Source organism: Vanessa cardui, chromosome 2, assembly GCF_905220365.1.
Source record: "Vanessa cardui chromosome 2, ilVanCard2.1, whole genome shotgun sequence".
In the NCBI taxonomy this organism is placed as follows: Eukaryota; Metazoa; Arthropoda; class Insecta; order Lepidoptera; family Nymphalidae; genus Vanessa; species Vanessa cardui.
This window is the reverse complement of record NC_061124.1, coordinates 12,693,054-12,703,572: the sequence shown is the minus strand read 5'-3', so window position 1 is coordinate 12,703,572 and position 10,519 is coordinate 12,693,054.

Genomic DNA, 10,519 nt, shown 5'->3' with positions numbered 1-10,519 from the left:
TTAAGACAATGATTAATCACCTCCCTTCTTGTAACATGATTACCTGAGCAATCCGTTGATATAAGATCGAAGGCTGTATGCTAGTCATTACTGTTATTTTATAACCTACTTGTGATTCTAATGATTATATTTTACTTGGTGGTAGGGTTAGCTGCCCGTTATGATAGATTCACCAGATATTCTGCCGCCAAAAAGTAACTGTGTTTCGGTTTGAAGAGTGAGTGAGCCAGTGCAACACCAGGAGCAAAGGACATAATATCTTAGCTTCATAGCTAGAGGGGGCAATGGTGATGGAGGGATTGTTGGTGACAACTTACCATCAGGTGGCCAATTTACCCGTCTACCTACCTATAATATATTAATAAAGAGAAAGTTCTGAGTTTTATACTGTATTGAACTATTTATACACAGACAACAGCAGAGGAGCTGGTCACCCATTAAATAATGCTTTGCACTAATATGTTCTGGCTTGGAAGGAAGCCAGCGTCATAATATATTACTACTATGCTATGTATATAATAAACCTAACAGAAAGAATCAAATGCAAAATTGAAAACTCTGATATAAAAGACATTTATCGGGTTCAAGGAAAAAAGGATAAAAATAAAAATACATCAATAATTATTGAAACAAGCTCAACAATTATTAAAACAAATATACTAAAAGCTTGTAAAAACTTTAATATTAAAAATAAAGAAAAACTGCGGGCCAAAGATCTTGGCTTTAAGACAGAAGAAAACACCCCGATTTATGTTTCGGAACAATTAACGGCTAGAGCGGCTCGACTGTTCTTCTTGGCAAGAGATCTCTCCTCGTCCAAAAAGTACAGGTTCTGTTGGACTTCGTTCGGTAAATTTTATGTGCGCAAGGACGAGACATCACCTGTTATTCGTATTAATAATGAATCGCAGATCAATCAGTTGATGCAAAAAATTTGACTATATTTTCTCATTTCTTGTTTTGCTAAGTATTGTTCTTACTCTTTTAATTTAGTCACTTTTGTTATTTTGTTTTTGTTGTTTTTTGTTTGTAAAATTAGATTTTATTATAAAATATTCTTCTTGTATCATATAACGTTCACACATAACTCTCATGCAAATCACTTGAAACGCACACACACTCACGTTCCTTTATTTCTTTATTACTTAATAAATCATAAAACAATGTTGTACCAAAGTAAATACGCATCTCTTATATATTTACAACGTAATATTGAGTTAACATATGATTATGGATAAGTCTCTGCAAATTATACAAGACATAGATAATACAGAAATCGCTAAGTCCATTGAATGTTCAATTGAAGACTTAAAAAATAATATTTTTAAGAAATTTAGTTTAAATATAATTCATCAGAATATAAGAAGCATATATAACAATTTTAGTGATTATGAAATAACTTTTTCAGAATTTAAAATTAATATTGACGTTATCATATTCACAGAGTGTCGTTTAAATTCAAATAAAAATATTCCATTATTATCTAATTATACTGTCTATTTCACTAATAAATTATTTAATCAAAATGGTGTCGTGGTTTATATTAAAAATGAACATAAAGTGAAAGTAAAGGAAGTGAACTTAATACATGCGTCTGGATTGGAAATAATGATACACAATAGCATAATTTTGGCCATCTATAGATCACCCTTTAATACAAACGCAAAAGACTTCATTAATTCGCTACTAGCACATTTGAATTCGATCAAATCACGACATAATATTATAATCACGGGCAACATTAATATAAACATAATTGCTAAAGAAAATGCACAAACCTATGAGCGAAATAATCGACAAATATATCTTACATCATTAATAATGTATGGTATCCTGCCCGGGCACATGTTTCCTACAAGGGATCAATCATGTCTAGATCATTTTATGTTAAAAATAAACAAAAAGTTAACCTCAGCAACTGTTGCTGTTCTAAACACATCTATAACGGATCATCTTATGATTTTACTTAATTTATCTGATAGTGTAACCAAATCAAAAAAAAATCAAGCAACAAAAACAATAGTCAATTACGAAAACGCTTATAAATTACTACAAGAACAGAATCTGGCAGAACTTTTTCTCTACACTGATAAAAAAGTTTACACGGATCTCTTGATTAAAAAAAAATTATTTCTCCCTTACAGAGCACACTAAAACTATTGCTATTTCTAGAAGCAAACAAACTATTAAACCTTATATAACACAGGGCATACTACGATGTATTAAAATAAAAATGACATGCAAAGAAAATTTAAATTAGATCCCAATAATGAAATATTAAAAATTACTTATCGAAGATATAGAAATTTCTGTAATTCTCTTATTAAAAAAGTTAAACGTAAATATAACAAAGAAAAATTAGCTAAATCTTGTAAAAATAATAAAATTTTATGGTCTATAATCAATGAAATAACACAATTCAAAGCATGTAAAAATACTAATACTAACTTACTTGATATTCTACCATCGTCATTTACACTTTCTGTAAATTTTGTAAACAATTTTTTTGCTAATATTGGTAAAGATTTGGCAGAAAAAATCATATCGACCGAAAAAGTTTCACACTACAAATTTTCACCAGTGACAACTTATGTGTCTTCTTTTGTCTTACTTGATGCAGATCCTTTTGAAGTGGAGCACATTCTGATGCAATCAAATTCTACTAGTGCAAATGGCTGGGATGGGATCCCTACAACTTTTATAAAATTATGCAGGAGTTTTCTGCTACTGCTATAGGGATAAGCATACCTTTTAAATTTTGCTTTCCTGTGACTTATATATTTGTATCTGTACTGTATCTGGCAAATTTTAATAAACTGTTAAATAAATAAATAAATACCCTTTCTCACTCAATTAGCAAATCTGTGTTTTAAGACTGGAGTTTTCCCAATAGCACTGAAGAAATCAATCATTACACCTGTGTACAAGAGTGGAAATAGAGATTAAGTTAGTAACTACAGACCAATTTCTGTCCTACCATCTATTGCTAAGATTCTTGAAAAACTTATAAACAAACGTATTGTAAATTACCTAAACAAATTTAACATATTGGCTAAGACACAATGTGGTTTCAGGAAACATTTATCTACAGAAGACGCAGTTACAGATCTTACTGATCTAATTGTTAAGAAACTTGACCAAGGTAAAAAGTGCTTAACAGTATTTCTTGATTTAAAAAAAGCATTCGACACAGTCTCTATTTCTATTCTTGTACACAAGTTAGAACAAATTGGAATTCTTGGTACTCCACTTAATCTTTTAAGATCTTATTTAAATGATCGCGTACAGTGCGTAAAAATTGGGCAACATATTAGTGAAGATGCAAATGTCACCTATGGCGTCCCGCAGGGGAGTGTTTTGGATCCAACCCTCTTTCTTATATGTCTAAATGACCTCTGTAAATTAGAAATTGATTCAGGTCAGGTCATCTCTTACGCCGATGACACTGCAATAGTTTTCTGTGGCAATACTTGGTAGGATGTTTACAAACACGCAAGCTTAGGGCTAATTAAAGTTTCGGAATGGCTAAATGATAATCTACTTACGTTAAACACAACAAAAACAAACTATATATGTTTTTCTATACGCAATTCGACGCAGCCAAATGATGACTACAGTATCAGGATACATAAATGTGATTATTAATTTTCTCCACCTTGTAAATGTCCGCTGATATTTAAGGTAGATAAAACTAAGTATCTTGGTATTATGGTCGATCAAAATTTAAACTGGTATGCTCAACTTAATTTAGTGTCTAACAGAATGCGAAAACTTACCTGGGTTTTTAAGAACTTGCGATACGTTGCGAATAAGGAGATGTTAAATAAAGTATATATGGCCTTAGCACAATCAGTCTTATCCTATTGTATTCCGATTTGGGGTGGGACTTCTAAAACAAAATTTTTAGAACTGGAAAGAGTGCAAAGATCTCTTTTAAAGGTGATGTACTTTAAATCCTACAGATTCCCAACTACAGAACTTTACGAATATGGAAACCTTCTGTCAGTGAGAAAACTATATATCTTACTCTCCATCATAAAACTACACACGTCCATTAAATTTGATCCTAAAGTATTAACTAAAAGACGTAAGGATATATAATTACTCTGCACATTTCCCCCTGCAAAAACTAGTTTTACTAGAAAACAATTTAGAAGACAAGCTACTTATTTATATACTAAAATAAACCGTAAAGTGAACATTTATGGTATGAACACACATAATTGCAAAAAAACGTTAAAAGACTGGTTAAAAAAATTGGATTACTATGAAACTGAAAAATTAATGGAAATAATTACATAATTACTTAAAAACTAATAGTACAACTGACTATCACACATACACCCACACATGATGTATTCGTTTCCGTTTGTGGAAGAGCGGGGACTCCTAACACAAGTTAATACCACTACTTAAAAGGAGCTCCCTAGCTGTATCTGTTGTATCTAGGTATAAGTTACAGAAATAAACAATTTTTATTTATTTTTATTTTATGCTATGACTTTAATAAAATAAGGAAAAAGTGGTCTCTTTTAGGACATTTTGAGGTTTTACTATTTTCTACTGCGGGCTAGCTAAGCTTGCAGTACAATTTATATGAAATACGTAATGTCAACGATTACCTGGCTTAAACGAATATGAGTAATTATATTATAAACCGTATTTGCTAATAACGCAGTTTATATGATTTGCTTTTTCTCTGAAATTGAAATCTGAGTAGAGCGTATTGTTTCCTCAAGAAGTTTGTTTTCGTAGAAGACGGTCTTCGTTGTTTGTCGTCTTCATAGAAGACGATGCAAGCTCTTTATTTATAATATATAAGTAGATTAAACAATTCCAGTTAACTGTTTTATCTGTACTTGTTTTATCGGTGGTAGGGCTTTGTGCAAGCCCGCCTGGGTAGGTACCACCCACTCAACAGATATTCTACCGCTAAACAACAGTACGCAGTATTGTTGTATTCCGGTTTGAAGGGTGAGCGAGCCAGTGTAACTACAGGCACAAGGGACATAGCATCTTAGTTCTCACGATTGGTGGCACATTGACGATGTAAAGAATAGTTAATATTTCTTACAGCGTCTTTGGCTATGGGTGATGGTGACACCTTACCATCAGGTGGCCCATATGCTCGTCCACCAGCCTATACTATAAAAAAACTATTTCATTTTTCTTTAAGGAATCTCAACTGACATCTACTTCAGAAACTAATAATTATGCCCATTTTGCTCGTTAAAGGGCCTCATTCACCGTTCATAGTAGTACCTATTCAAATAAGCTTGATAAGAGCCTTACCATTATGTAATATTATTTTCGTAATTAGTTACTGGCTGCCAATAATCAACAATTTTACATTTGACAAGTGACACGTTGAAATAAATTAAGTTTAAGGTCACGGATTTATCTGCAGACATTTGAGGATTGCAGTTCAGGTCTTCCAATAGATGGCGCTAATACATTTATTTACATTTCTGAATCGCGCTGGCTAAATGTTTTGCAGTAGGTACATATAGTCTAGAACAACTTTTTTAAGTTGAATAAATTTTGAAAACTCTATGAATGGTGGATTTCGAGCGTGAACAGCGATTGCTTATATAATGTAAGTTGATACACATTGCAACTATTCCAGATTTTATAACAAACTAGCAGTGCCCTCGACCTGGTACGCTTTTGAATTTAACAAAAAAGAAATATTATTGTACCCACTACCCTAAATTACTCCCTATTATATGAGTTATCTGCCAGTGAAAGACCCGTCTTTATCGGTCTAGTCGTTCCAAAGATTAGCTGGAACAAACAGACAGACAGACCGACAAAAAATGTTATTTTGGCACATGTACCGGGTATGATTGCATTGAGTAAAAAGGGCTATTTTAATATTACAAACAGACACTCAAATTTTATTATATGTATAGATAATATCACCTATTCAGATCTCAATGGTAATGCATAAAAAATACCGTATGTATTGTCTCGGAAAAACAGAATAAATTCCTTTGTATGTACGAATATTATTTCTGTCGGATTAATGTGTAAAAAAAATGCAGACGAATTGGTAACCTCCTCCTTTTTGAAGTCGGTTGAAAACGCTTTTGTTATAATTATTACTATACAATAAAACATGTATGATACCAGTTTATACTGCTTCGTGTTCTTTCGTGAAAGTGGGTTAAGTTTTGTGAATATTTGGTGGTATCGTGCAAGTCACCGGGAAGAAATACCACCCACTGGTGATAAAATCAAAATCCAAATATAGTTATTCAAGTAGGCTTTTACAAGCACTTTTGAATCGTCATTTAACAAATATATTAAGTGAAGTCACCACCGGTTCTGAAAGTAGATTCTACCGATAAGAATCGGCAAGAAACTCAATAGTTACGCTTTTTCAACATTTAAAAATACAAAGTCACGTCAGTTAAATACTTATATGTGTATGTAATATCTTGGCTTTGATGTTAACAAGTATTAATTCCACGCTTTTAATCGCCTGTATAATCTTGTATTGAATAATATGCCTTCTTTATTATTATTTTTTTTACGATTGATTAGAATTTATGAAACGGCAAAGTTAAAAATGTCTATGGAACGTAACTAAACCTAACAAGGTAGTTTCAGATCTTCAATACGATTCGAGCCGTCGCACTAAATTGACCTCTGTTAAAATTAAGCCTCAGCCATACACTATTAAGATATAAATAATTAAATTATGAAAGTGATGTTGTTTATTTCTTCATTTGTCATGGTTACATTTGTCTACTACAGCTGTCAATTTATCATCTGAACATCATGAAATTTTTAACACATCTAGCTAAATAAGCTGTCTGATGTTAAGAAGTCACCACTGCTTAAATACATTGAAGCATTAACAACGCTTTCGCCGGCGGTTTTTCCGAACCGATACGACATAGGAACCTTGAAGAAAAGTGCGTACTCTTTTCTTAAAGGCCGGCAACGCACCTGCAAGCCCCCTGGTGTTGCGGATGTCCATGAGCCTCCTGCTCGTTTGCCACCTATGCCTAAAAAAAATACCTTACATACTCCATCACACCAACATGCCAGGCTTCGGACGGGTACAATGCTGATATTAAAAATGAGTTTCTTCACGACGTTACTTTAAAACCACTGAAATTATCAATATTTATCTTATATATTGTGCATGTTTTATACATATAAACCATTCCTTTTAATCAATCTGCTCATTTAAAAAAAAACCTCATCAAAATCCGTTGCGTAATTTTAAAGATCTAAGCATACATAGGGACAGACAGCGGTAAGCGACTTTGTTTCATACTATGTAATGATGATACTTTATTAGTGTAATGAAACAGTGCTTTCACTGAATAATTTTACATTATATCATCATATCTTCATTAGTTTTAATTGTATTGAATTTACATCAAAGAAACCCAAGAATACATAAATTCAAAACCGGGAAAGGGTACAGCTTGCTAAAGTAAACATCCATTAAGTAGAAAACAGCGTGACGCTGCATAAACTACTATACAAAATGCGGTAAAAATGTATGTTACAATTTTTTTATTCAATTGCTACGTGATTGTATTGCTGAAGAGCATAAGATTCGATTCAGTCGAAAATATATAATATTTAGTCTGAAAGAAGTAAGACCCAGAGCTCAAATTACCAATCAAATGAAAATAATAGTTTTTGAGTTTTTCTGTGAAGACATCTTGAAATATAAGTATCTTTTGAGAATATTGAAATTAATATTGCACTGATTTTCAATACGGGCAGTTAAACTTTCGAGTTCCAAAATGAGATTTTTATGCCTTGGGGGTAAGACCGGTTCATATTTCGTGATTGCAAACGGCTGCTGTGAGCCTTTATAAGAAAAACAAAAATAAAAACTGCTCAATACCTTACCCCAAAGTAAAATGCCATATGACACAGTACTATGAAAATAACCAAAATGTACTAGACGAGCGCTATCAATATCAGTTAATTGTCTAACTTTTCGAACCGCGTGCTGCGGAGCTGAGTCACCCTGTCAAAGACGATAAATGAGGACCGCACTGATGTTTAAAATCCAATGCTATTCTTTAAAACACCGTTGTATAAGCTATATTAGGACAGGGACCATTTAATGGTATAACATAATTTTGTTTTCTTTTTTTATGTTAGATTGGGGCCAACCAGCAGGAGGCTCATCTGATGGAAAACGATACCAATGCCAATAGATATTTGCTACACCGGGGGCTTGCAGGTGCGTTGCCGGCTTTTAAGGAATGAGTACACTCTCTTCTTCAAAATACCCAAGTCGTATCGGTTCGGAAAAACCGGTGAAAGCTGGTTCCACATAGTGGTTGTGCATTAATGTCTCAATAATGTGATGTTGTAGGTTTTCTAAAATTTATAAACGTAAAGATAACATATATAAATCGTACGCTTTAAAAATATTTTTTGTCTATCACTTAGTAGGGTAGAAATAGCACATTTATGTACAGACTTATTTCAGAATATAATTGAGGAAAGCGATGAAGGTAGCTTGAATAATATATGAATACACGATCGGATTAGAACCGAACATGTTCCAAAATCTTCTTGATAAGAAAACGGGATTAACCCAATAGAAAAGTGGTTTTATTTATTTATAAGTCTAACGTAAAACTAACACACTTTATTGGGCGGAACATTTACGATACATTCGTAGATTTAAAACAGAGAACCTCAACCTTTTTGGAATTAAAACGGGAATGAAGATATCGCTGTGTTAACGATAAGGCCGCATCTTGTACATTTTTCCTAACCGTGTCTATGTGATTAATTTGCTAGTGTACAACAGAGAGTATTTTGATTTGATTTGAATGAAGAAAAAAGGGCGAATTTGAAGAACGGACCCGAAAGCCACTCGTCTACCTAATATTTTTTAGTATACTACATACTACTGATAAAGAACGATAGGAAAAAAAAGTTGGAGGACTTTTGAGGTATTGATTCGATAACTTTACCAAAAAAAATGTAAACAATATATGTATTAATATTCTCTGGAAGTAATTGTTAAGTATGTTGTTAGTAATTTCATCATAGACCACGGAACACTATGTCGTGAACCACAGGTTTAGAACAACTGCAACAGAGGGTATTAACGGGTACTTACTTTGATGTCCCTATGTCAGGTAGAGGTTAATCTGATCCGAAAATATTTCCAAGGGATTTTGGAATAATGGAAGTTTTACTCTTAAATACTCGAACCTTACATATATTATAAGCTAGGTTATAATTATATTTTTCTTATTCGATATACAGAAATAAACAAATACGAATTTATAGCTTTGTTACAATCTGAAAATAGTGTTTTTAGTAAAAAATGGACAGGGATCGATTTTGACAAAATAAAATATTTAAATTTGTCACTGAGCAAACTCAAACTTAATATCACTGAGTATACAATGACATATTGTTAGAATTATTTATAAAAATAAAATTTATATAAAATATATTTTTTATTTATTCTTGCTCAACTACTGGTCAAATAGGAGGACAAGATCGAATTAGGTAAATAATATAATTAAATTATAAGAAAAACAATATCTAACGTAATAGGTTAAAATTATTTTTAATATATTTATAACAACTGATAAACCCTTTGGCAGTTAAATGTCTTACAAACTTTATATTACGAATGTAAAAGTAACTCTGTCTGTTTATCTATCTGTCATGTTTTCATGGCTAAACTATTAAACCGATTTTGATGAAATTTTGGTACAAAACAAGCTCGAATTCTAAGTAATCTCGTAGGCATTTATTTATTCCTACAACTTACGAATACGGAAGAAACCAAGTTTAATAACAAGTTAAGATTACATCGTTACTAGCGACCCGCCCCGGCTGCGCACGGGTGAAATGATATGACATCACAGTAGAAATTTCTAAAATTATAAGTGTTTCTTTACGAATTTGTTCATGTATTATATTTAAAAACCTTCTCCTCGAATCACTTTATCTATTAAAAAACCGCAACAAAATCTGTTGCTTAGTTTTAAAGATTTAATCGTACAAAGGGACATAGGGACAGAGAGAGCGACTTTGTTTTATATATGTAAAAAAGTAATTCAAAAATAATCATTTCAATTGGTTCATTGTAAGAGAAAGTTTATCATGGTCGTTTTCTACGTTAAAACATTATTTGTTAAATTTTCTTATAAGTGTAATGCACTATGAATAACGAGTTTGATCTTGATATTATTTTTAATATAGTCGATCGAGTCTGTGCACGTACGCTGGAGAAACTATTGAGGGGATTGTTATGAAATTCAGCTTAGTGATGGATTACAGTTTTGCAATATAGAACTGTTTTTATTAATATATACTCGGCAAGTAAAGTTATTTCAGTGAAAGCAATATCGTAGATATATTTGGAACGTAGGTAGCAGACCTAATGGGTCTAGACCCAGTAATGGTTTGTAATTGCTTTTCAGCAATCAGCGTGGCTATTTATATAGACTTTTAAATGTTGTGTGCTTTGGAGTTTTTTTTGTAACTCAGTTCTTTAACGCAACTACCA